This window comes from Dipodomys merriami, unplaced genomic scaffold (genome assembly GCF_024711535.1).
Source record: "Dipodomys merriami isolate MVZ:Mamm:240054 unplaced genomic scaffold, mDipMer1.0.p SCAF_8, whole genome shotgun sequence".
Classification (NCBI taxonomy): Eukaryota; Metazoa; Chordata; class Mammalia; order Rodentia; family Heteromyidae; genus Dipodomys; species Dipodomys merriami.
Genome location: NW_027206401.1, coordinates 52,533,556 through 52,561,409, shown reverse-complemented (window position 1 = coordinate 52,561,409; position 27,854 = coordinate 52,533,556). Strand labels below are relative to the sequence as shown.

The following is a 27,854-nucleotide window of genomic DNA, read 5'->3' as shown; positions in this document are numbered from 1 at the left end:
GAAAATCAACTGTTTTAGGAATCTTCCCCTCAGGGGCTCTCAGATATTGGGAGCTGGGGTTGGTTTACAGGAAAGAGGATAGCAGAAAGGCAAGCCCAGTCTGTTCTGCTAGCAAGGGGGAAAATGTGCCCCCCCATTTTTGTGTGGGGTTCAGTCAATAGTTCTAGTATTCAATGAAACTTACTAGAAATTGCAGGATAGAGTAAGGTCTTGTGAACTGAAATTCTCAAAATATGTGTTTATAGCTTCCAGGGGGTTTTCATTTCACTTGATAGGGGCATCGTGACCTTGTATAGAGAGAATGTTTTAATTCAAGCAGCCAAGATTATACTGGGCCATATTTAGTCCTTGTGACAGCTATACTGGCTTTGATTTAGTACTTCTGTGACTCTTGGGAAAGGCCGTTTTTGGTTGTTTTTATTTTTATTTATTTATTTTTTTTGGTTTTGATTTTGGCCTGTACTGGGGATTGAACTTAGGGCCTGGGCTCTGTGCCTGAGACTCAGTGCTCAAGGCTAGTGCTCTACCACATGAGCTGTGGCATCACGTCCAGCTTTTTCTGTTTATGTAGTACTGAAGAATCGAACCCAGGCCTTCATGCATGCTTGACTAGCATTCAGCCACTAAGCCATATTCCCAGCCCCTCGGAATTTTTTTAATGTATACTAAGTTTCTCAGACCTTTGGCCTCTATCAGTCTTAAAAGGCTAGACATTAAAGATGGCACGTCGACCTTGTAAATTTCCCTGCCTCCTTGAAGACATCTGAATCTTGTGAAAGACTTCACTGTCTCTTAAGTCATCTTGTTTTTTGTTGGTCATGGGGCCTGAACTCTGGGCCTAGGCACTGTCCCTTGGCTCTTCAGCTCAAGGCGAGCTCTCCACCCCTTGAGCTACAGTGCCACTTCCGGCTATTAATTCTTCTTGATTCCACATTCTCTTAAGACTATAACAAGTTTGTGAGAACTCTTCATGAAGGCCCTCTAGGGATGAGCTCACTCCACTCCATTTATCAGGAGGAAAAGAGAAAGAAGTAAAACTCTTAGCTAATTGGCCTCCCTCTCCACGGAAACAAATAGGCCCACACTGCCAATCTCTACATCGGTGTTTTGCATGGTAGCTTGGCCTCTGTCTATATTAGCAAATACATACTATAGACAAGGAAAAGGAGACGCAAAGACCTTCTGAAGCAGCCCAAGACAGTGTTCCATGGTAAGAAGTTCTGGCAGAGGTTAAGGGATTTTTTGAGGCTTCAGGATTCTCTCCCTGAAACCTCAAAATTCTCTTTACTCCTTGGGAATAAGAATTAGATCTACATCTAAAGACTTAAGCCTAAGCATATGAGTTATGGACTAGAGTTTCTTCAAGAATCAGAGCTAGGCAAAGCAGCCAAGGACTGATCAGAACATTGAACAAAGACCAGAGCTGTGTACAAGGAGACTGAAAGGTAAAGCTCCCACTAACTGGACACTGTGTCATCAGTAATGGATTCTAGCATGCCTAGACCATAACCTGATGCAATAAAGGACACAATGTGACTAAAGAGCCAAGACTGCTCACCATTTACAGATCGAAGCCAGACACCAGTGTGTCCATAACTAAGCAGATCACACTAGTCACAGCAGTAGGACAAGTGCAGAATTATCCTTGGCTTAAATTGCGGAAGGGAAGATGGTGAAGCAAAAGCATTTGATTATTTGTCCAAACACAAATTTTCTATTAGAGAGCTTCTTAGGACATCCTTGAATCTGATTAGGAAAATAAAACCCTCCATCTTCCACCACTCACAGAAAGGCAATTACCCCGTTAGGAACACATCTAAGGCTTGTAAGTTCTGATCCCTACTGTGTATTAAGGACACCAGCCTGGGCTATAAAGGTGAAGACCCAAGCTTGAATCGTGGTTGCACATAATGGCTTTTGAACAGAGCCCAGGCTCCTAATAGAAAATGAGGGATCAAGAACACACAGCCAATGCCTTACCATAAAGTACTCAAATGTTCTGAGGGCAGAAGACTCTGACTGTTTCTGGGATGAAGCCTAAATATTGGCAGACGAGTGGGAAAGTAGGACTCTGGGACCTGGCCCACTGTTATGCACAGCTTCACACTGCAGGGAAAGACAGGAAAAGCTGTAGCAATTTCCCACTCATGGGAGCTCAGTGTGTAAAAGGAAAGGGAAAAACCAAACACTCCTAGAAGTGGCTGAAGGGGTTTTAACTCAAGTAGTATAGAACACCGGCTTAGGTCTCAAAGTCTATCAAATAGGGTTTATCAGCTCCAACTAGTTACCTCTCCACTAAATCTTACACACTGTTCAGATAATACTTAGTTGCCTGTAAAGTAACAACTTAAAAGACAGAAGTAACTTCAATACAAAGGCTTTCTCAACTGTGTCACAGACTTGATTTTGCCAGCAGTGAGTAGGTAGCAGTCTGTTTGCTACAGTAAATGTACTCATACTAAAAGCAACTTGTGCACAAGGCTCCTTATCCCTCAAGGAAACAGTGCAGCACTGTTTGCAGGTGTTGGATCTCCAACACCTGTTTTCATGAGCCACTTCCCCAGTGGGCTGCTCAACTGGAAAGACTTTACAGAGAAGCCTCAGGATGGATTCAGTAACCACTTCTGTCTGGCCTAGGGGACAGTAAAGCAAAAGCAGACAAATAATTTCTTTTATGCAGAATCTAGAATGTGAAAGAGGGCATGAACAATAATGGGCTATTTGAGGGTAACCAGCCAGAGACAGGAGAAAATACAGTGTGAGGGAGAGAACATGATAAAAATTAATGCATTAAATAGAAAAAGGTCCTCCCTTTGGAGATTATACACTGATTTTTCAAAAAGTCACTTATTCATCCTCTAAAGAATTGAGAATTCAGAGGGAAATGCTTCTAGGTAGGTTTACACAGGTCAGGGATTTTTAAACAGCTCTTCAATGAGGGCATGCAGGAAGCCAAGGAGGAGAGCCCAGCTCTTCAGTTGTTTTACCCTTGGAGGAGGGCAATCACAGGCCCCAGATTCACAGGGGAGAAACTGAACCCCATTTCCCCCTCTGTTAGTAAATCCACATCCTACCCTTTGTCTCAGCTTTGACTGAATTGACCTTCCACCCAATTTGGGTTAAAGTGAGAACTGCTGAGCAGATTTTTCAACAAACCAACAAAAGCCCTTGTATGTTATGCTGGTCAGGGAGTAGACAATTCCCACCACATCCTCTAGAGTAAGAGGCAGAGGCTGTGGAGCCCACATCAGACCGTCTGGAGATGGAGATAGTCCCGAGTGTGATTTACACCTGAGCTCATTTACAAGGAATAAGGATGAACTGGGAAGGAGAGAAGGGGAGGGGTACTGAACTTCTAACAACTGTGAGAAGACATGGACACCACGTCTCCACAGAACTCAGACATTGCTTACAGAAGACCTAGTCAACAGAGCAAGCCTGGAACTCCCCCAAGGAGCAGCACCCACACCTCCCTGTTGCTCTTGCCAGCACCTGGCACAGAGCCCTACATGGTGGGGGGTGAGTGGGAGAGGGCTCAGAAGAGAAGACAGAAAAACTCATTTCTCTTTAAGCTTAAGAACATAATGTGAGGGCTGAAAGCGAGGAAGTGAGTGGATGGATTTTGAATGAAAGTTCAGACCCATCTCTTTCTCCATTCCTTTCCTCCCTGAAGCTTCCAAGACCACACATCTATCACTGAACTCTCATCTATTCTGTTGGCATGAAAAACAGGTCAGAGGACATGTTAGGTTGCTGCAGTACAATACACAATACAAGCGCTTTACCCAAAAAAAGCACTTAAAAACATTTGAATCCCATTTCCCTCTTCTATTTCCTTAATACACCTAAATCTAGTTTACTGCCTAATTCGGGTGGCCTGAAAGAGCCTCAAATCTTTGTGCCAGTTGCTTTATAACACACACACACACACACACACACACACACACACACACACACACACTTGAGAATGTAAACCAATGTAGGGAATGCATACATTGCTCATTCCCTGACAGGAATTCAAATCAGCAGCTTCAAATTGTCTAGAGCATTATGTGCTAAGAATGTTAAGTGTTGGAACACGAAGTCTTTTGCTTTGAAGTCAAGGCCTGAGAACATGATCCTGCCATCCTAGCAACAAACATGTAACATACAGTACAAGTAGTTTGAAAACTAGCTTTAGGGATGGGAAGGTGGCTCAGTGGTAGATTGCTTGCCTTGCAAACATGAAGCCCTGGGTTTGATTCCTCAGCACCAAATAGGTAGAAAAAGCCGGAAATGACACTGTGGTTCAAGTGGTAGAGAGCCCTAGCCTTGAGCTACAGAGATCAGGGACAAGAGCCCAGGCCCAGAGTTCAGGCCCCACAATGGACAGAAAGGAAAAGAAAAACAACTAGCTTTAAACTGGGGTGTCAGCCACAGGCTGGGAAGAAAAAGCACAAGAGATAGAACCAAGCAGAGGTCAAGAATTGGAGGTCATCATGGTCAGAAAGGAGCTCTAACATATCTGGAGACTTCTAGATTTGGACCACTCTGGCTACAATGAGAGCCTGGGCAGCTGCAATGACACTTGTCAGGACTCTAAAGCTCAGGAGAGTTGAAGCTGGGATCCAGGCAATGACTGAGCTCCAGCTATGCACAAAATTTAGGCTTTCAACATGACTGGATTTGGCAAAGACTTGAACATCAGGGTGCCAGGGGGAAGAAGGGAGGCTCTAGAAAGGTAAGAGCAGAACTGAAGTCTCTGGACAGTACAATTCAAAACATGAGAACACTGGGCACTGTGAAAAGGGAAATCTCAAGGAGGTCAGTGGTGGAGTAAATCATCTTGAGGTCTCTAATTAAAGGATTACCCAAGGGTAGGCTGGCTACAGCTGGCTCCACTATGTGTGTTATTGACCCCACAAATGAGACAATTCAAGACCACCCCTCAGAACAGGACCAGAGCAATAGGCTGGGAGGCCTTCAGTTACTCCCTGTAAATATTCTACCATATTTGTTGTCTTTAAATATTTATATATATATATATATATATATATATATATATATATATATATTTTGCTACTGACAATGGCCTGCCCTCCAACACATCTGAACCTTATACCAAAAAACATGTAACTTAGGAAGTTTGAGCTGAAAGTTAAAGCCGTAGAGCCTAGCATCCTGCCAGATACTTTAGAAATCTCTTTTGTAATCACAGAATCAACACCAGCAAATCTCTATGCATACACCTGAAGCTGGTGCCTTATGTTTCCTCACAACATTCCTGGTCAGAAGAGTAGCACCTGTTTAGTAACAATCTCACTGCAGAGGACAAAGTTCCCATTTCCCCCTCCATAGAGAAAAATATACCCCTTCCCCTCCTATATTTGCAGACTCATTCTGTACATTGTGTTAACCTTTTTGCTACTGGCCTCAGTTTACAATCCCTTGTGTTATTTTTTTTGGAGGGGGTCTGGTCTTAGGGCCTGAAGTCAAGGCCTGGGTGCTGTCCCTCAGCTCTTCAGCTCAAGGCTAGTGCTCTACCACTTGAGCCACAGTGCCATTTCCTGCTTTTTTCTTTTTGCGTATGTGGTGCTGAGGAATTGAACCCAGGGCCTCATGCCCGCAAGGCAAGCACTCTACCACTAAGCTACCGTCCCAGTTCCTTGTTATTTATCAAATGGGATGTGGAATCATCCATTTAAGACTCACAGTAAAAGGCAAGTAACATCTCAGAGCAAAGTGGGAATGCTGAACAGAATTGCTGCAAAGAGCCTGGGGATTTCAAATTCAAGTGTGAGGATTAAGAAAGCTGACCCACCTATCTCACTAACAAATAGGAAGGACTTAGGAAACTTGGTAGTTTGTCAGGTTGATTTTTGAGCATATCAGATCGGCAACAGAATTCATGGAGGCTCTAAGGCCAGCCATGTGTGGGCTTTAATGTTGACAAGCCAGAATGAAAAAGGAGAGGTTACCAAAGAGGGCAGGCAAGTTTGACCTAACACCTGAGGCCTACCACATAGCTCCTCAAGCATGTTTTAAGAACCTAGAGCTTATGTAGGCTTTAAGCTACAATCCCCAAAAGACCACCAGCCCCTTGGAGAAGATGAAGATAGAGGACAGGCCAGGAAGCCCACATGAGCCATGTGATCAACGACCCAGGTGAGCCACAGGAGAGGAGGAGGGAAGGCTTTTTTCTGTAGACTTTGTAGCAGCCCAGGGAGCAAGACAAGAACATTGGACACTCTTGAAAGACAGAGATTGAAAGTAGAGTCAACAGAATATTCTGGGTAGGATAGGGGGGGGGGGGGGGGATGCCAAAGGCTACCCCCTGCCCCCAGCCAGGTTTCCCTAGCTTAGGTTTCAAGTAGCTTTTCAGGTGTCTCACAGGTCTTCATTCCCCATCCCCCCACCCCCCTGCACTGAAAGATGAGGTGTTCACCCCTCTCCCCATCTCCTTTCCCCCTTCTCCTTCCCTTTTCCCCCGTCCCCGTGGTCCACTGAGTGAGAGGCCTTTCCTGAATCCTTCCAGCTTTGTTAGCTTTCCACCAACACCACCACCCCGGTTTTCTTAGCACCTACATAACCCTTTGCTTCTTGGTGACTTTTCTCCAGAGAAAGTTTTGAGAAAGACAGAAGACCTTGCACCCAAAAAACCCTGTATCTAAAAGTTTTTCTTCAAAGGAAAGGAAGCTTCCAGGGCGGGGTGGAGCAGTGTTTGCTTTTTTCCAAAACCCGGAGGCAGGGCTTCCAGGCCAAGGCCTGGATGGTCCACTCGGTGCAAAACCCCCCGGCTCCTGGAAAGCTCCTGGAGCCCCAGCTGTGGAAACCCCAGCGAGGAGGAGACCCACTGGGGCCTTCTGAGCTTCAGCGCCTTCCGCACCCCTCAGACATAAGCCGCAAAATGAAGAGGCTGGGCAAGAGCAATGCAAGAGTCTCAGCCGGACTGTGGGCTGGGCTAGGGCCTTTTCATGGTCCTTGGTAGAGCTTCACTTCCAGGGCGTGGCAGCAGCGGGGAGGGGCGGGCGGAGCTGGGTCCTTCTCACAGGGCCAAGCCCAGCGCTTGACTGTATGTGGTCAAAGCTGGGGATGAGCCATGCTGGGGCTCGGCTGCACTTCTGGGTTCAGGTGTCCACAGCTGCAGCAAGCAGGGCAAGAAGCTAGCAGGCCCTCAGACCTCCAGCTCTGTTCCCAGCACACCTGCGCAGCCTTCTGGGCTGTCCCCAGGCTCAGCCTTGCCTGGGTGGGTTCAGAGCACAGCTGGTCCTGGGCAATCAATGAACTCCTCTCACACTTGTTACCAATCCACTGGGGGCCAGCTCCGCCCGCCCCTCCCTGCAGCGGCCACGCCCCGGAAGTGACGCGCTACCAAGGACCATGAAAAGGCCCTAGCCCAGCCCAGAGTCCAACTGAGACCCTTGCATGGCTCTTGCCCAGGCTCTTAATTTTGCGGCTTATGTCTGAGGGGTGCGGAAGGCGCTGAAGCTCAGAAGGCCCTACTGAGTCTCCTCCTCGCTCGGGTTTCCACAGCTGGGGCTCCAGGAGCTTTCCAGGAGCCGGGGGGTTTCCACCGAGTGGACCACCCAGGCCTTGGCCTGGAAGCCCTGCCTCCGGGTTTTGGGAAAAAGCAAACACTGCTCCACCCCGCCCTGGAAGCTTCCTTTCCTTTGAAGAAAAACTTTTAGATACAGGGTTTTTTGGGTGCAAGGTCTTCTGTCTTTCTCAAAACTTTCTCTGGAGAAAAGTCACCAAGAAGCAAAGGGTTATGTAGGTGCTAAGAAAACCGGGGTGGTGGTGTTGGTGGAAAGCTAACAATGCTGGAAGGATTCAAGAAAGGCCTCTCCCTTAGTGAACCACGGGGACGGGGGTAAAAATGGTTGTGAACGGGGGGAAAAATGGATGGGGACGGGGGAAAAATGGATGGGGACGGGGGGAAAAATGGATGGGGACGGGGGGAAAAATGGATGGGGACGGGGGGAAAAATGGATGGGGACGGGGGGAAAGGGATGGGGACGGGGGGAAAGGGATGGGGACGGGGGGGAAAGGGATGGGGACGGGGGGGAAAGGGATGGGGACGGGGGAAAGGGATGGGGACGGGGGAAAGGGATGGGGACGGGGGAAAGGGATGGGGAGGGGGGGAAAGGGATGGGGAGGGGGGGAAAAGGGACGGGGAAGGGGTGAACGCCTCATCTTTCAGTGCAGGGGGGTTGGGGGGGGAATGAATTCCTGTGAGACACCTGAAAAGCTACTTGAAACCTAAGCTAGGAAACCTGGCTGGGGCAGGGGGTAGTAGACTTTGACATTTTTTTCCCCACTATCCTACCCAGAATATTCTGTTGACTCTACTTTCAAACTCTAATCTTTCAAGAGTGTCCAATGTTCCTAATTTGCTCCCTGGGCTGTTACAAAGCCTGCAGAAAAAGCCTTCCCTCCTCCTCTCCTGTGGCTCACCTGGGTCGTTGATCACATGGCTCATGTGGGCTCCCTGGCCTGTCCTCTATCTTCATCTTCTCCAAGGGGCTGGTGGTCTTTTGGGGATTGTAGCTTAAAGCCTACATAAGCTCTAGGTTCTTAAAACATGCTTGAGGAGCTATGTGGTAGACCTCAGGTGTTAGGTCAAACTTGCCTGCCCTCTATGGGTAACCTCTCCTGTTTCATTCTGGCTTGCCAACATGAAAGCCCTCACATGGTTGCCTTTAGAGCCTCCATGAATAGTTGCTTATCTGATATGCTCAAAAATCGACCTGACAAACTACCAAGTTTCCTAAGTCCTTCCTATTTCTCAGTGAGATAGGTTAGCTTTCCTAATCCTCACTCTTGAATAGTAAACCCCCAGGCTCTTTGCAGCATTTCTGGTCAGCATTTCCACTTTGCTCTGAGGTGTTACTTGCCTTTGACTGTGAGCCTTAAATGGATGATACCACATCCCATTCAAGAAATAACATGGGGGTTTGTAAACTGAGGCCAGTGGCATAAAGGTTAACTCAATGTACAGAATGAGTCTGCAAATGTAGAAGGGGAAGGGGTATATGTTTCACTATGGAGGGGGAAATGGGAACTTTGACCTCTTCAGTGAGATGGTTACAAAACAAGTGCTACTACTAAACCTGCTCTTCTGACCAGGACTGCTGTGAGCAAACATAAGGCACCAGCTTCAGGTGTATGCACAAAGCTTTGTTGGCATTGATTCTGTAAGTGACTACAAAAGAGATTTCTAAACTATCTGGCAGGACGCTAGGCTCTATGGCTTTAACTTTCAGCTCAACTTCCTAAGTTACATGTTTTTTGGTATAAGGTTCAGATGCGTTGGAGCACAGACCACCCTCTGTACTAAATATATGTGTATATATATATATATATATATATATATATATATATATAACATATTTAAAGACAACTAATATGATAGAATATACATGGGGAGTACTGAGGCCCTCCCAGCCTATTCCTCTGGTCCTGTCCTGAGGGGTGATCTTGTTGAATTGTCTCATTTGTGGAGTCAGTAACACACTTAGTGGAGCCAGCTGTAGCCAGTCTACCCTTAGGTAACCATTTAATTAGCAGAGACCTAAGATTTACTCCACCGATTGATTTTTGTAATCAGCTGTCTCCCAGGTGTCAAAGAACAGCTAATTGAAACAACATACTGTCTTTTTTTCCTTTCTTACTGCTGAGCTCCTTGAGATGTCCCTTTTCAGTGTCCAGTGTTCTCATGTTTTGAATTGCACTGTCCAGAGACTTCAGCTCTGCTCTTACCTTTCTAGCGCCGCCGTCCCTCTTCCCACCCAGCATCCTGATGTTCAAGTCTTTGCCAAATACAGTCATGTTGAAAGCCCAAATTTTGTGCATAGCTTGAGCTCAGTCATTGCCTGGCCTCCAGCTTCAACTCTCCTGAGCTTTAGAGTCCTGACAAGTGTCATTGCAACTGTCCAGGCCCTCGTTGTAGCCAGAGTGGTCCAAATCTAGAAGCCAGAGTGGTCCAAATCTAGAAGTCTCCAGATATGTTAGCGCTCCTTTCTGACCATGATGACCTCCAATGCTTGACCTCTGCTTCGTTGTGTCTCTTGGGCTGACACCCCAGTTTAAAGCTAGTTGTTTTTTTTTTCTTTTCTGTCTGTTGTGGGGCCTGAACTCTGGGCCTGGGCTCTGTCCCTGAGCTCTTTAGCTGAAGGCTAGGGCTTTCTACCATTTGAGCCACAGTGCCATTTCCAGGATTTTCTGCCTATGTGGTGCTGAGGAATCGAATCCAGGGCCTCATGCATACAAAGCAAGCACTCTACCACTGAGTCACTTTCTCAGTCCTAAAGCTAGTTTTTAAAGCTAGTTTTCAAACTACTTGTACTGTATGTCACATGTTTGTTGCTAGGATGGCAGGACCATGTTATCAGGCCTGGACTACAAAGCAAAAGACTTAGTGTTCCAACACTTAGCACAGAATGTTCTAGACAATTTGAAGCTACTGATTTGAATTCCTGTCAGGGAATTGGCAATGTATGCATTCCCTACATTTGTTTTACATTCTCAAGTGTGTGTGTGTGTTTTTAAAAGCAACTGGCAAAAGATTTGAGGCTCTTTCAGGCCACCTGAATTAGGCAGTAAACTTGATTCAGGTATATTAAGGAGATAGAGGGAAATGGGATTCAAATATTTTTAAGTGCTTTTTTGGGTAAAGTGTGCTTGTATTGTGTATTGCTCTGCAACAACTTAACTTGTCCTCTGACCTGTTTTTCATGCCAACAGAATAGATGAGAGTTCTGTGACAGATCTGTGGTCTTGGAAGCTTTAGGGAGGAAAGGAATGGAGAAAGAGATGGGTCTGAACTTTCATTTAAAATCCATCCCCTTACTTCCTCGCTTTCAGCCCTCACATTATGTTCTTAAGCTTAAAGGGAAATGAGTTTTTCCATCTTCTCTTCTGAGCCCCCTCCCCTTCATCCTCCCACGATGTAGGGCTCTGTGCCAGTTGCTGGCAAGAGCAACAGGGAGGTGTGGGTGCTGCTCCTTGGGGGAGTTCCAGGCTTGCTCTGTTGACTAGGTCTTCTGTAAGCAATGTCTGGGTTCTGTGGAGACGTGGTGTCCGTGTCTTCTCAGTTGTTGGAAGTTCAGTACCCCTCTCCTTCTCTCCTTCCCAGTTCATCCTTATTCCTTGTAAATGAGCTCAGGTGTAAATCACGCTTGGGACTATCTCCATCTCCAGACGGTCTGGTGTGGGCTCCACAGCATATCTCTTGTTCTAGAGGATGTGGTGGGAAGTGTCTACTCCCTGACCAGGCTAATGTACAAGGGCCTTTGTTGGTTTGTTGAAAAATCTGCTCTGCAGTTCTCACTTTAACCCAAATTGGGTGGAAGGTCAATTCAGTCAAAGCTGAGACAAAGGGTAGGATGTGGATTTACTAACAGAGGGGGAAATGAGGTTCAGTATCTCCCCTGTGAATCTGGGGCCTGTGATTGCCCTCCTCCAAGGGTAAAACAACTGAAGAGCTGGGCTCACCGTCTTGGCTTCCTGCATGTCCTCATTGAAGAGCTGGCTAAAAATCCCTGACCTGTGTAAACCTACCTAGAAGCATTTCCCTCTGAATTCTCAATTCTTTAGAGGGTGAATAGGTGACTTTTTGAAAAATCAGTGTATAATCTCCAAAGGGAGGAATTTCATTTTGGAACTTCAAAACATCCCTCTAAACTATTTTGATTCTATTTGTAATTCGTACAATTAGTTCATGACCTTTTTCTATTTAATGCATTAATTTTTATCATGTCTCTCCCTCACACTGTATTTTCTCCTGTCTCTTGCTGGTTACCCTCAAATAGTCTATTAATGTTCATGCCCTCTTTCACATTCTAGATTCTGCAGAAAAGGAATTATTTGTCTGCTTTTGCTTTACTGTCCCCTAGGCCAGACAGAAGTGGTTACTGAATCCCTCCTGAGGCTTCTCTGTACAGTCTTTCCAGTTGAGCAGCCCACTGGGGAAGTGGCTCATGAAAACAGGTGTTGGAGATCCAACACCAGCAAACAGTGCTCCGTGCTGCAATGTTTCCTTGAGTGTAGAGAGCTGCGAGAGGCCGCACCTGGAAGATGGTGCCGGTTTCCGCCCTCCGCCTTCCCGATGGCGAGTGCTCTCGTGGTAAACAACTCCTGATATGGCTAAGGCAAAGAATCTGGCTTGCTTCCGCGCACCTGAACCTAATGGTGGTTCCCACGTGGCGTATCAGGGTTGGCTACCCAGCGGGTACTTAAGGCTGTGGGGAATTCTCCCCGGGGTTGGGGTCACAAGATTAAAAAAAGGTCCTGAATAAACGGCAGAGAGAAGAGTCCGGTGTCGCGTCTCCTTGCTGGTCGAGGCAGTAGCGACACGTGGTGGCCCGTACGGGGACTCAGCCATAACCCCAAGGAGGACTCAGAACTCTCTGCGGTCAGGGTGGTGCACCAGTAAGTTCCCAGGTAAAAGGGGAATCCGCCACAAGAGCGGGGAGTAAGTCCCCAGGTAAAAGGGGAATCCACCACAAGAGCGGGGAGTAAGTCCCCAGGTAAAAGGGGAATCCTCCACAAGAGCGGGGAGTAAATTCCCAGGTAAAAGGGGAATCCGCCACAAGAGCGGGGGGGGGGGATTTTTGCTCTTCTCGGTAGATAAAGAGAGAGTGAGAACCCGGGGCTAGTCAATAGAGTAGCCAAAAGTGAAAGTAAAAGTTTGTTTACCAGCATTAAATGTTTAAAACATGGGCGCTTCTTCTTCGCGCCCAATTTTTTTGGCTCTCAATGAGCTACTGCAATCAAAAAAGTTAAAAATAAAAAAGAGTACTTTAGAGAGATTTTTGAATGAATGTGACACCGTTGCCCCATGGTTCGCTGTCTCTGGAAGCCTCACGGTGGCCTCTTGGGAGAAACTAGGGAGGTACCTAGATTTTGCCTCTGAACAAGGAACGCTTAAGAGCGGAGTGAGACCAATATGGAAACTGATAAGAGGCTGTCTCGAGGACCAGCGTTGCAGTGAGGCGGTAGAGAATGGTCAGGCCGCCTTAGAAATGCTGCAGGAAGAAAGATCAGAAAGGGCAGACAGCGAAAAGGAGGAGAGCAGGTGGGGGTCATACCCTGATTTTGCCGAACTAGAGACCTCTGAGTCTACAGACTCAGAGGAACTACAATCACTCATAGAACAAATAGAAAAAACAAAGATAAGAAAGAGGAGGAAAGGGAAGGAGAGAGAGGACCCAGATAAAGACGAATGCACGCCCTCCATGCCCCGTCCCACACCTTCAGCCCCTCCGCTCTATGCGGAGGACCCTGGAAGTGGCAGCCCCGGCTGTTCTTTCAGCCCAGGCGTGTGGAAAGCGGTCAGAACCGAGTTACATCTAGCCTGTCCAATATTTCAGGATCCACAATGACAGCGATATCATGAACCCTTAGATTTTAAGGTTATAAAATCTTTAGCTGAGTCTGTGCGGACATATGGAATCACAGCCTCCTTTACTGTAGCCCAGGTGGAGGCCCTAAACAGACACTGCATGACACCCGGTGATTGGAGTGGGCTCACACGAGCTTGTTTGAGCCCAGGTCAGTATTTAGATTGGAAGGCCTTTTTGATTGAATTTGCTAGTGAAGAGGCTGCGGCCAATCAGGCTGGGGGAAACCCAGCTTGGGACAGAGATATGCTGCTTGGACAGGGGAGATTCGCCAATCAGCAGATAGGCTACCCGGTTCAAGTTTATGAACAAATCAATAAAATTGGCATAAAGGCATGGAAGGCCTTACCAAATAAAGGCGAGGTGAGTGGCAATCTCACCAAAATCCTGCAGGGCTCTATGGAGCTGTTTTTGGACTTTGTTGCCCGTATGGTCGAGGCTGCTGGCAGAATTTTTGGTGACCCAGACGCAGCCATGCCATTAAACAGCTTGTTTACGAGCAGTGTACTAAGGAATGCAGAGCCGCCATAACCCCATATAAGAACAGGGGACTGGAAGCATGGATGAAAGTTTGCAGAGAGCTGGGCGGACCACTAACTAATGCTGGATTAGCTGCTGCTGTGGTGCAATTAACCCAGAAGAATGGGGCTGGGAGGTGGCTCAGTGGTAGAGCACTTCCTCTGCATTCATGAGGCCCTGGGTTCGATTCCCCAGTACCATATAAGCAAAAAGAGAAAAAAGCCGGAAGTGGCGCTGTAGCTCAACTGGTAGAGCGCTAGTCTTGAGCTGAGGGACAGCGCCCAGGCCCAGAGTTCAGGCGCAGGAAAAAACCTATTCAAAAAATGCTGCAAATTTGTCTAAACAGCTGTCTAGTTATCTTTTAGGTAATTGAACTGGGGAGTTCGACAGCCTGATGGAACAGCTCAGGGTTGCCATCGTCATGGTGAACTCGACCCGAGTGGATGCCGGATTGGCGGAGGGGTTATCTTCATGGATCTCCGCTGCTATGAATCATCTTAAGGAATGGGCGGGTTTAGGAGCCCTGACAGGCCTCCTGGTGTTAGCCTCCTTGGTATGTCCGTGGTGCATTTGCCAAATTAGAGGTTCTCAGCGTCGCAGTGCAGCCATGATTATCCAAGCCTTTACAGTCATTGGAGCAGGTCAGTCCCCCCAAGCGTGGCTTGCCACCCTAAAACAATGAACACAGATTGCAAAGCCAAAGTACTGCAGTCGAGAGGCATGAGTTTTGCCCTCGAGGAGAGCATGTTTGATTGCACACGGGTTCGATTCGCCTTTTCCCGTCCTTGTGAAAAACGAATCAATGGACAGGCTGAGTCATCCCTAGAGAAGGCGCCCTCTGGGAGAAGGCTTGTATGCAGTCCTTGCAATTGCACAACAGGGATCAGACCTCTGTTCTCATCTGTGTTCTTTAAACAAAAAAGGGGGAACTATAGAGAGCTGCGAGAGGCCGCACCTGGAAGATGGTGCCGGTTTCCGCCCTCCGCCTTCCCGATGGCGAGTGCTCTCGTGGTAAACAACTCCTGATATGGCTAAGGCAAAGAATCTGGCTTGCTTCCGCACACCTGAACCTAATGGTGGTTCCCACGTGGCGTATCAGGGTTGGCTACCCAGCGGGTACTTAAGGCTGTGGGGAATTCTCCCCGGGGTTGGGGTCACAAGATTAAAAAAAGGTCCTGAATAAACGGCAGAGAGAAGAGTCCGGTGTCGCGTCTCCTTGCTGGTCGAGGCAGTAGCGACACTTGAGGGATAAGGAGCCTTGGGCACAAGTTGCTGTTAGTATGAGTACATTTACTGTAGCAAACAGACTGCTACCTACTCACTGCTGGCAATATCAAGTCTGTGACACAGTTGAGGAACCACTTTGTATTGAAGTTACATCTGTCTTTTAAGTTGTTGCTTTATAGGCAACTAAGTATTATCTGAACAGTGTGTAAGATTTAGTGGAGAGGTAACTAGTTGGAGCTGATAACCCCTATTTGATAGACTTTGAGACCTAAGCCTGTGTTCTACACTACTTGAGTTAAAACCTCTTCTGCCCCTTCTAGGAGTGTTTGGTTTTTCCCTATCCTTTTGCACACTGAGTTCCCATGAGTGGGAGATTGCAACAGGTTTTCCTGTCTTTTCCTGCTGTGTGAAGCTGTGCATGACAGTGGGCCAAAGCCAGGTCCCAGAGTCCTGCTTTCCCACTCGTCTGCCAATATTTATGCTTCATCCTAGAGACAGACAGTCTTCTGCCCTCAGAACATTTGAGTACTTTATGGTTAGGCATTGGCTGTGTGTTCTTGATCCCTCAATTTCTATTAGGAGCCTGGGCTCTGTTCAAAAGCCATTATGTGCAACCAGGATTCAAGCTCGGGTCTTCACCTTCATAGTCCAGGCTGGTGTCCTTAACTCACAGTAGGGATCAGAACTTACAAGTCTTAGATGTGTTCCTAAAAGGGTAATTGCCTTCCTGTGAGTGGTGGATGATGGAGAGCTTTATTTTCCTAATCAGATGCAAGGATGTCCTAAGAAGCTCTTTAATAGAAAATTTGTTTGGACAAATAATCAAATGCTTTTGCTTCACCATCTTCCCTTCTGAATTTTAAGCCAAGGTTAATTCTACACTTGTCCTACTGCTGTGTGGCTAGTGTGATCTGCTTAGCTATGGACATACTGGTGTCTGGCTTTGATCTGTAAATGCTGCGCAACCTTGGCTCTTTAGTCACACTAAGTCTTTATTGCATCAGGCTTTGGTCTAGATATGCTAGAGTCCATTACTGTCTCCAGTACACAGTCTATTTCACAGTCTTCAGTTAGTGGAGCTTTGCCTTTCACACTCTACTCATACACAGCTCTGGTCTTTGTTTATTTTTCTGATCAGTTTTTGGCTGCTTTGCCTACTCTGATGCTTGAAGAGCTTCTACTCCATAACTTATATGCTTAGGCTTAAGTCTCTAAAAGTAGATCTAGTCCTTATTCCCAAGCAGTAAAGAGAATTTTGAGGTTTCTGAGAGGATCCTGAGGCCTCAAAAAATCCCTTAACCTCTGCTAGAACCTCTTACCATGGAACACTGGCTTGGGCTGTTTCAGAAAGTCTTTGCTTCTCCTTTGCCTTCTCTATAGTCTGCATCTGCAAATATGGACAGAGGCCAAGCTACCATGGAAAACACAGATGTAGAGATTGGCAGTGTGGGTCTCTTTGTTTCCAGGAGAGGGAGGTGAAGTACATAAAAATTTTAATTCCTTTTCTTTTCCTTCTGATAAATGGAGTGGATTGAGCTGATCCATAGAGGACCTTCATGAAGAGATCTCACAAACTTGTTACAGTCTTAAGAGAATGTGGAGTCAAGAAGAATTAATAGCTGGAAGTGGCACTGTAGCCCAAGTGGTAGAAAGCTCGATCTGAGCCAAAGAGCCAAGGGCAATGCCTAGGCCCAGAGTTCAGGCCCCATGACCAACAAAAAACAAGATGACTTAAGAAATACGGAATTTTTTACAAGATTTTGATGTCTTCAAGGAGGCAGGGAAATTACAAGGTCGACGTGCCATCTTAATGTCTAGCCTTTTAAGACTGATAGAGGCCAAAGGTGTGAGAAACTTAGTATGCATCAAAAAAAATTTCTAGGGGCTAGGAATGTGGCTTAGATGTTGAATGCTTAGCAAGCTTTCAACCTGAATCCCTAGGTTTGATTCCTCACTACCACATAAACAGAAAAGGTTGGACATGATGCCATAGCTCATGTGGTAAAGCACTAGCCTTGAGCACAGAGAGGCTCAGGGACAGAGACCAGGCTCTGAGTCCAAACCCCAATACCAACCAAAAAACACCAAAACCAAAAATTGCCTTTCCTACTAGTTACAAAAGTGCTAAACCATAGCCAGTATAGCTGTCACAAGGACTAAATGTGGCCCAGTATAATCTTGGCTGCTTGAACTAAAATATTCTCTCTACACAAGGTCATGATGCCCCTATCAAGTGAAATGAAAACCCCTGGAAGCTATAAACACATATTTTGAGAACTTCAGTTCACAAGACCTTACTCTATCCTGCAATTTCTAGTAAGTTTCATTGAAGACTAGAACTATAGACTGAACCACACAAAAATGGGGGGGCACATTTTCCCCCTTGCTAGCAGAACAGACTGGGCTTGCCTTTCTGCTATCCCCTTTCCTGTAAACCAACCCCAGCTCCCAATATCTGAGAGCCCCTGAGGGGAAGACTTTTCAAACAGTTGATTTTCACAGATGGTGGCAGTATCATTTTTCATAAAAACTTTGCTCTTTTGGGACACCTATCCTCAGGTACCCTCATCAGGCCAAACTGAGATTGTTATATGGGAATTCAGTCAAGAGATAGAGCAGCCACATTTTGAGAGGCCGAATTGGGAGTCTTTGTAGAACTTGCATTCTCAATGCACTTCATACTGTTAGGAAACTGAGCTATGAGGGTAGGAAAGAAAGAGCAGACAAACAATCTCAACAAACCAGATCAACTCTAATGGAGAGTTGAGAAGGGATACCATGGTGACCAGAGGAGAGTTAGGAGAAACCAAGGCATGGAACAATGGTGGCTGAATTGGTCAGGGCCTAAGTATGGTCATGGGACAGTTTTACAAGGAGATTGAGAACTCAGTCTCAAGTTCATGGTACAATTCTAGGGGGGGTCTGGTAACCTATTGTCTAAGTCCCTGGCCCTCCCTCTAGGGATTCAGACATGCCTATTACCTGTGGGTGGGATGCAAAGATGTTTCACACAAAGCTGTAAACATGCTGCCAGTTAGACCCAGTATCCATATTTCAATATCAACAAGTGGGAGCCTATGCTGTATGAATTGGGACAAAGGTTCACTAAATGGTATATTGCAGGAAGCACTCCATTGCACCTCCTGACTTCAGAGGGTAACAGAATTGTTCAGCACCCACAGTGGCCATCTGAACATGTCTACAATGCTCAAACACAGGACCTTAAAGTAAATGAATGGCAACCTGTAAAATGGCTTCCCTTGCATTTACTTGACATTTCCTCTTCCCTTGGCCTGGGGAGGGACTGGTGCAGTTCTGTGTGACCAGGGATGGTGGTACAACTCTATGGGATGCCACTCTGTGTCTATGCAACTTAGAATGGAGCCTAGTTCTGGGTGAGGTGCCTAGTTGCAGCTGCTTATGCCTAAAGGCTTCTGTACACAGACAAAAGTTTTGTTTTCTGCTTTGTTTTCAAAATAGTGGTTTGAAACTATATTCTAAATTTGAAGATAAAGATGAATTAATTCAGATACAAGTGTAAATGATGGTGGTTCTTGATCTAGTAATATTGGGAACAGGCAACTATTTTGTTGAGGCCCTATATTTACACATTTCATTACAAAAATACATGCAAGGGAAACCTTGTCCAAATTCAGAGAAACCTTTTCCTAACCTAAGACATATAAGAAAATCACACCACTCTTGAATATATATTTGATACTTATATATAGTATATATACGTGTGCATATAACATACAATATTTCTACTTACACATTATTCTCAGGAGGAAAATTAAGCAAGTGGCAGTATCCTTGCTTTCCTGCTTTGGAAGGTAAATATAACTTGTAGAGATGAAATTTGTAGAAATACTACACAACCTCCTTTACATATATATACATGGGTGAGAAAAACTGTCTTTTCTGTCAAAGTGGACTGCTTAAAAGTTCCTCCTTTGTCCTGGTGGCTTGGCTCTTAAGGAAAAGGGGAGCTTCTTTGGGATAAAGATTTTGTAAAATATAAGGTTTTGTTTGAAATTAGGTTTTCAAAGCCGGGCGCCGGTGGCTTCACGCCTGTAATCCTAGCTACTCAGGAGGCTGAGATCTGAGAATCGCGGTTCAAAGCCAGCCCGGGCAGGAAAGACCGTGAGACTCCTATCTCCAATAAACCACTAGAAAACTGGAAGTGGCGCTGTAGCTCAAGTGGTAGAGCGCTCGCCTTGAGCTGAAGAGCTGAGGGACAGCGCCCAAGCCCAGAGTTCAAGCCCCATGACCAACAAAAAAAAAAAAAAAAAAAATAGGTTTTCAACATGGGATTATGACCTGCCCTAGACTATTTAAAAATAGCAGTGGGGGTGGGCAGATTTTGAGATTATTTGTGAACTGTTAATCTTATTTGAAAATCACCTTATGTAAACACATTTTATCGTATTCAAACTAGCCAATCACAAACAGAAGATGGTAAACCTGAGCTCAACCAATCTGACCAGAGTGGCAAGGTTGTCTTCTTATTAGGGATAAATAATGAGAAAGACTGCCTGCTCTGTGTGCTTGTACGCTACCACTTGAGCCACAGTTCCACTTCCATCATTTTTTCTGAGTATTGGAGATAAGAGTCTTATGGACTTTCCTGCCTGGTTGGCTTTGTACCAGGATCTTCAGACCTCATCTTCCTGCAAAGCTAAGATTACAGGCATGACTTACTTACGGGTGCCTGACTTACTTGAGATTTTTAATCACGTATTTTAATTGATGTGACCATCAAAGGAAGGCTATTTGAAAGCAAAGTTTAATAACATACTCGGTTTAACTGCATACAAATTCAATTTTATATTTTCCCATACTGCTTATCTACAATTGTGCCGCATTTTAAAATACTTGACAGTTACAAAGTGCAAGGTTTCAAACTGATAAGTGTTTATTGCTTTAGAAAGAAACTCCTTTGGAAGGCATTTCTTTGTTGTGCTTACAATTGTCCTGCACACCTCTATTGTCCACTTCATGGAAGAATCGGAGCAGACAAGGGCTGAGTGCAGACATGAGCACCTCCAGTTTATGAAAGAAGTTAAAACCTTTCATTTTCTTCCACTGTACTTCTCTGAAGGGCACATGGAGATGGTTCCACTTACTGTCCTGGGGCACATCACTCTTGGGAACATCTTTGCTCTGGATCCATGGAAACTGCACCAGGACTTTGCTGCCACTCTCAGGCCCATTGTGAACTGAAGTAGCAGAGTCAACATTTGTAGAGGCCATGGTTATGGTGGATGCATTGCCAATGCTCTCTACGGGCCTCAGGCCCACATGGTTACTGAAGCTCAGGACCTGCCAGCCCATGACCTTGGCCAGCTGCTGAGCTGTGTGCCCGTGGTGCTAAGACATCTGAGACAGAACAAAATCCTGTAGCTCCTGCTCCTGATGACAGTTGATCATCCTTCTGTCTCTGTGTACAATGTTCAACTGCAGCTGAATAGACTTACATATTGGTTTATAGCCCTGGGATATGATGAACACCTTCACACTGAAGTCATAAACATCACTGACACTGGACCAATGAACCTGTATGTGAGGATCCTCAGTGAGACTTGCCAAGCTATCAGTTTTTGCAGCTACTGTTCCTCAGAAAAATATGCTTTGCTTGTTTATTTTCCAGAAGACCTTCACTGGACTGTAATAAATTAATTTCATTTTTATCAAAAGCTTGTGGACCTGAAAGTCTCATTATTTTCTGGCCAAAAGGTACACTTGCTGGGTGGATCTTCATGATGGAAAAGGTATTTCTTATGAAACTCTAATCAGCAGGTGCAAGTTACGCACTAGAACATAGAGTTGGTCCTCTGCACTTGGCTTCTCAATGGCTGATTTGGGGGAATTTCTTATCATTTGTGGAATGGCACAAAGAATTAGATAACTGCAAAGTGGCTGGGAAGGTAGCTCAGTGGTAAGAGTCCTTGCCTTGCATGCATGATGCCCTGGGTTCGATTCCTCAGCAACACATGAGCAAAAAGAAAAAAGCTGGAAGTGTGCTGTGGCTCTAGTGGTAGAGTGCTAGCCTTGAGCTGAAGAGCTGAGGGACAGCACCCAGGCCCAGAGTTGAGGCCCCACGAACGGACCCCTCCCCCCCCAAAAATAACGGCAAACCTGGGAATGGCTGAGAGATAATCTGGTTTTTGACCACGATGTGAGGTATTTGTGGTTAAACTTGAACAGCTTCCCAAGAGAGCTGTGAAAAAATTCTTTACACAAGAGAACATTGGTGCTGCTTCTAATTTTGTCTGCAAATGTGGGGAGCTTGTTTTGGATTTGGGTAGAGGTCGCTAGAAGAGATGAATTGTGCCAAGATCACCTATGTCTGGAGCCTGCTTCTCAATAGAAACCTTGATGCATGCAGATCACTGTAAATCACTGGGAATTTAGACATTCAGGGGGCAGTAGTCTTCAGGTATCTTCTCCAGATCAGTATCTGTGTTCCTTATTACTTCAAATATACCATGATGGGGAAACAGGTCCTGCACTTCTGTAGCTCATATCTCCAAGTATTTTATCTCCAACTTTTAAGTTTCCAGTGTTGCCTTAATCTCAAGAGCTCAGAGTTGAAGTCTCTTTGTAGCTGGTGCTCCTGGTTTTCAGTAACTGAGTTAGTCAGTCTTTCTATCTGCTTCAAGAGGATTGGTGTTGCTCCAGCAAGAGACTTTTTTAGAGATCAGCTGCAATGTCTAAGGATTCTGATTTGGAGGAATTGCATCCCAAGAGAATAGATCGAGTCATAAAATTTTTTGTCTCTAATTATACATAGGATATCATAGAGCACAGGCATTTCTGTCAGAGCATTCCTCAAATTTTTCCTCACCGAGTCCCAAGGCTATAAGGAAGGCTGAAACTTTACTAACATTTCCTGGTTGTCTGGGTCAGCGCTGGTGCCCAGTGAGTTGTGCATAGGATTGCTCTCAGGCCCTGCAGTCTCCTCTTTGGAGCCTGAACCCTGGCTGACGATGCACTGGGCCAGGCTCACCAGGTTATGGGACATGGACAATGGCTACCTGTAGGACACAGTGCCATCAAGGCCCACCTCCTGCACCTTATTCTCACAGGCCGACTAAATGCTGATGCATACCCTGTGAACCCTAGATGGTGCTGCTTCTGGCCAGGACCCCCACGGGGCCAGCAAGGGAGGCTGTAAACCATTCTTTGCCTTCAGGTGTGCAGGCAATTCTTTTGGCCCTGAGATATGGAGCTCCGTCCTGCTACTTTTGAAGCTTTTTTTCAATCAACAAAACTTCTTCAGATGAAATTGCCATGATTACAGTTGGAGGGAAAAGTCTTTGGCAGGGAATAAGAAACTAAGGTGAATTGACTGGAGCCCTGCTCTCTTCCTTACAGTCACTGCTGAGAAGAGGCTGAACCACCCAGCCTCAGCCTTCACCTCTGCCTCTATAATGGGAAGTTTCACTCCATCACTGGCTCCACAGTCTACCTTGGGAGTCTGGTCTTCACATCCTTTCTGGAGCCTTTTTCCCATCCTGCTCCTGCTTGCTTGTCACTCCCTTCCTCCAGCAGCTGCACCAAGTGAATGAAGTCCAGGCACCATGCTGCTCTCCTTTATCTGCAGGACATGATGATCCCACCCCTCTACTTCCTCTTCCTCTTCTGAGAGGGTGTGCCCTTGCAGAAGCCTTCAGGTGCAGGGTGTGACTGGTCCATGCCTTTAATCCTGGCTATGCAGGAAGCTGGGTCTGAGGATGGAGGTTCCAAGCCAGCAGGAGCAGGGAAGTCTGAGAGACCCTTATCTCCAATTTATTACCCAAAACAAAACAAAACACTAAAAGTAGAGCTGAGGCTCAAGTGGTAGAGTACAAAACTTGAGCACAAAAGTTTAGGGCCGAGGACCAGAGTTTGAAGCCCCAGCACTTACACAAAAACCTTCATGAATTGTATTAAAGTTCTTGAATTCTAACTGGAGTGAGGTGATATCTCAATGTTGTTTTGATTTGCATTTCTTTTATGGCTAGGGATGTTGAACATTTCTTCATGTGTCTATTGGCCATCCTTCTTTCTTCTTCAGAGAAGCTTCTCTTTAAGTCTTTCGCCCACTTATTTATTGGGCAGTTGTTTCTTTGAGGATTTGTTGTTGGGTGGTTTAATTTTTTGAGTTCCAAGTATATTTTAGATATGAAACCCTTGTCCGTTGTATGGCTAGTAAAGATCTTCTCCCAATCGGTGGATTTCTATTGATCTTGCCAGCTATGTCATTTGCCCTGCAGAAGCTCTGCAATCTTATGCAATCCCATTTGTCCAACCTTTCTTTGATTTGTTGTGCTTCCGGGTCTCTATTCAGAAAATTTCGACCTGAGCCAAGGAGACCTAGGGATTCCCTAATCCATCCTGTAATGTTTTCAGAGTGTCTGCTTTGAGTTCAAGGTCTTTGATCCATTTGGAGTTGATTCTGGTGCAGGTGATATATAAGGATCTAGCTTTAGTTTTCTACATGTAGTTAACCAATTTTGCCAGCACCATTTACTGAAGAGGCTGTCTTTCTTCCATTCTATTGTTTTAGCTTCCTTATCGAAGATTAGATGGCTATAGGTCTGTAGGTTCATTTCTGGGTTTTCAATTCTATTCCATTGGTCCTGAGGTCTGTTCTTATGCCAATACCAAGCTGTTGTGATTACTATGGCTTTATAGTAGAGTTTGAAATTTGGTATTGATATTCCTCCAGCAGTGTTCTTTCCGTTGAGGAGCGTTTTTGCTATTCGGGGTCTTTTATTGTTCCATATGAATTTTTGGATTGCCTCCTCTATTTCCTTGAAGAATGAGATATCACCTCACTCCAGTTAGAACAGCAAAAATCAAGAACTCTAACAACAACAGATGCTGGAGGGGATGTGGACAGAAAGGAACCTTACTTCATTGTTGGTGGGAATGTAAACTTGTTCAACCACTTTGGAAAGCAGTATGGAGGTTCCTCAAAAGACTTCACATAGATCTCCCCTATGATCCAGCAATCCCACTTTTGGGCATTTACCCAAATGTTTACAAACAAGACCACACTAAAGCTACTAGCACAACTATGTTTATTGCAGCATTATTTACCATAGCTAAGATATGGAACCAACCCAGATGCCCCTCAGTAGATGAATGGATCAAGAAAATGTGGTATATATACACAATGGAATTCTATGCCTCCATCAGAAAGAATGACATTGCCCCATTTGTTAGGAAATGGAAAGGTTTGGAAAAAATTATATTAAGTGAAGTAAGCCAGGCCCAAAGAAACATAGGTCCCATGGTTTCCCTTATTTGCAATATCTAGTATAGGTATGAGTCAAGCAGAAAAGGTCAGATAATGTGATGTTAGGAAAATGAACCCTTAAATATGTATTTTAATGTTTTCGTTTCTTTCATGCATGTGTTTCTAACGCATTTATAAGATTATTTCTTTGTTGCTTTGTATGTCCCTCCCCCACAGTGTAACCCCCGCTTTCACTATATTTGATGTCAGTATAACATGTGGAGGAGATGGGGACAAACAAGTCGTTTAAGGATTCAGGTGGACCTGTTGCAACAATGAGAAGTACAAAATGTCATGTCACAACCAGTTTTACAGTGTCGGTGTGGGGGGGGAGGGGGGTATAATTGGGTGGTGGGAGGGGGGTAAAATTGGGTGGGGGAGGGGAGAGGCGGGGAAGGGAAGTGAAGGGTAAACAAAGGAGGAGGCTGCAATGCTTGGTAAGAAATGTATGCATTATCCTGCCCATATAATTGTAGCCCCCCTGTACAGTATGTTCTCAAATAAAATAAAATACAATTAAAAAAAAAGAAAAAAAAAGTTCTTGAATTCATCTATGTAGGAACATCTCAGTGAAACCTTATTGTACCTTTGTTTTACAGATAGTCTAAGTAATTTTCTCAAGCTGAATGGCCTCCTCTAGGAGTGGAGAAAATGAGATGGTTGTAGGTTTGGTGAGGGAGAGCCTCCCACTTTCGCCAGAAGGTTTGCTGACTGCCTAGGTGAAGGCAGCATGGTGTTTGCACATTAGTCTTATTCCTAGCATGTAGATGTTGAATGAGTTTCAATGGCAGTGAGTGTTGCAGGAAATAATTCTTAATTCCTGAATGCTGGAATCAAAGTGCCATTTAGAGCAGTCTTCTTAGAACATCCAAACCTTGGATACCAAGAATGCTGAAATCTCAAGCAGAGCTGACACTGTTGGCCACCACAAATGTGGATGGCTCTGTTATCCAATGAAAGATCAGGTGCAAATGTGAAAGATTGTGATGCTTGGTGCCAGGCGTTTATTCCCCCTGGTAAAACCAATTTGGTGCACTGTGCAAATTATAACTAGTGTAATATATTCTTGATAAAATTCAGCCGGAGCGAAAGCATTCAGGTGTGGGGGGAAGGGAGGTGGTACTTGGAACTGCCTTTGAACCATGGGAAAAGTCTGGGAGAAATGACTCCAAAGGTAAGATTTGAATGATGAGGAAAGAATGTAGTGAAGGAAGAAAGTAATGTGCTCAGCGTAAAAAATGGTGTTCTCGTGAATGAATGCTCATGTAGAAATGGGATTAGAGCTGGTTGTGGCTGAAGCCAAGCTTAAGGGGCTTCTTGTGGCATTGAGAAAGGGCCTTGGGACTTCAAAGGTGATGTAGATAGATTTTAAATGGCCAGAGTTGCTACTGGAAATGATTGTGGGATGGATAGAATTAAGACTGGAGATAGGACTGCTGGTATGTTGGGACGCTCTGGTGTGAGTGACTGTTGACTCACCAGAGATAGAGAACATGAATGAGATTTGCTGGCCAGGATTCAGCTTCACATGGCCTTGACTGAGGAAGGAGAGGAACTCAAAGTTGATTGTCTTAACTGAATAAGATGTTTGAACCTACTTACTTAAAGCCATTTCCTCCAGGGCCCTGACTGTAGATAAGGCCTAGCCCAGGCCCAGATGCTCTTTCTGCTCTTTTCTTGCTCTTTCTCAGCTCTTCCTTCTCTTTCCCAGCTCCCTTCTCTTTCCTAGCTATCTTTCCTACCTTTTCCAGATGCTCTTTTCTCTTTTCTAGCTATTTTCTCTTTCCCAGCTTCCTTTCCCAGCTCTCCCTCTTTCAGTGTAAGTGCTCTCCTGACTTTGATTAGAATTGAGATACCTCTAGGCCTCTTATGTGCACCTTTAGGTTCTTCATGTGCCAATTCATGGAAAATAAGCAGATATTTCTCTGCATTTTCCTTTTTCTTTTTTTTCTTTTTTTTTCTATTCTTGTTTGTTTATTATTTTTTTTACTTTAATTTAATTTTATTTGTGAACATACTGTACAGAGGGGTTACAATTACATGGGCAGGATAATGCGTACATTTCTTACCAAGCATTGCAGCCTCCTCCTTTGTTTAGCCTTCACATCCCTTCCCAGCCTCCCCCTCCCGCCCATCCCAATCCTATTCCTTCCCCCCCTCCCCCCTGACCCCCCCACACCGACGTTGTAAAGCTCGTTTTGGACATGACAACTTGTACTTCTCATTGTTGCAACAGGTCCACCTGTATCCTTAAACTACTGGTTTTTCCCCATCTCCTCCACAAGTTATATTAACATCAAATATAGTGAAAGCAGGGGTTATACTGTGGGGGAGAGACATACAAAGCAACAAAGAGATAATCTTATAGATGCATTAGAAACACATGCATGAAAGAAAAAAACATTAAAATACACATCTAAGGGTTCATTTTCCTGACATCACATTATCTGACCTTTTCTGCTTGACTCATGCATATACTAGATATTACAAATAAGGGAAACCATGGGACCTATGTTTCTTTGGGCCTGGCTTACTTCACTTAATATAATTTTTTCCAAACCTTTCCATTTCCTAACAAATGGGGCAATGTCATTCTTTCTGATGGAGGCATAGAATTCCATTGTGTATATATATCACATTTTCTTCATCCATTCCTCTACTGAGGGGCATCTAGGTTGGTTCCATATCTTAGCTATGGTAAATAATGCTGCAATAAACATAGTTGTGCTAGTAGCTTTAGTGTGGTCTTGTTTGTAAACATTTGGGTAAATGCACAATAGTGGGATTGCTGGGTCATAGGGGAGTTCTATGTGAAGTCTTTTGAGGAACCTCCATACTGCTTTCCAAAGTGGTTGAACAAGTTTACATTCCCACCAACAATAAAGTAAAGTTCCTTTCTGTCCACATCCCCTCCAGCATCTGTTGTTGTTAGAGTTCTTGATTTTTGCCGTTCTAACTGGTGTGAGGTGATATCTCAATGTTGTTTTGATTTGCATTTCTTTTATGGCTAGGGATGTTGAACATTTCTTCATTTGTCTATTGGCCATCCTTCTTCTTCAGAGAAGTTTCTCTTTAAGTCTTTCGCCCACTTATTTATTGGGCAGTTGTTTCTTTGAGGATTTGTTGTTGGGGGGTTAAATTTTTTGAGTTCCAAGTATATTTTAGATATGAGACCCTTGTCCGTTGTATGGCTAGTAAAGATCTTCTCCCAATCCGTGGATTTGCTATTGATCTTGCTAGCTATGTCATTTGCCCTGCAGAAGCTCTGCAATCTTATGCAATCCCATTTGTCCAACCTTTCTTTGATTTGTTGTGTTTCCGGGTCTCTATTCAGGAAATTTCGACCTGAGCCAAGGAGACCTCGGGTTTCTCCTATTCCATCCTGTAATGTTTTCAGAGTGTCTGCTTTGAGTTCAAGGTCTTTGATCCATTTGGAGTTGATT

The 27,854-nt window shown here is 45.1% G+C and overlaps 1 pseudogene; it reads right to left on the bottom strand.

Moving 5' to 3' along the window:
* Nucleotides 1–1,457: 1,457 nt before the first annotated feature.
* Nucleotides 1,458–22,641, bottom strand: LOC138818998 (mediator of RNA polymerase II transcription subunit 17-like; annotated as a pseudogene).
* Between the last annotated feature and the right edge of the window lie 5,213 nt (nucleotides 22,642–27,854).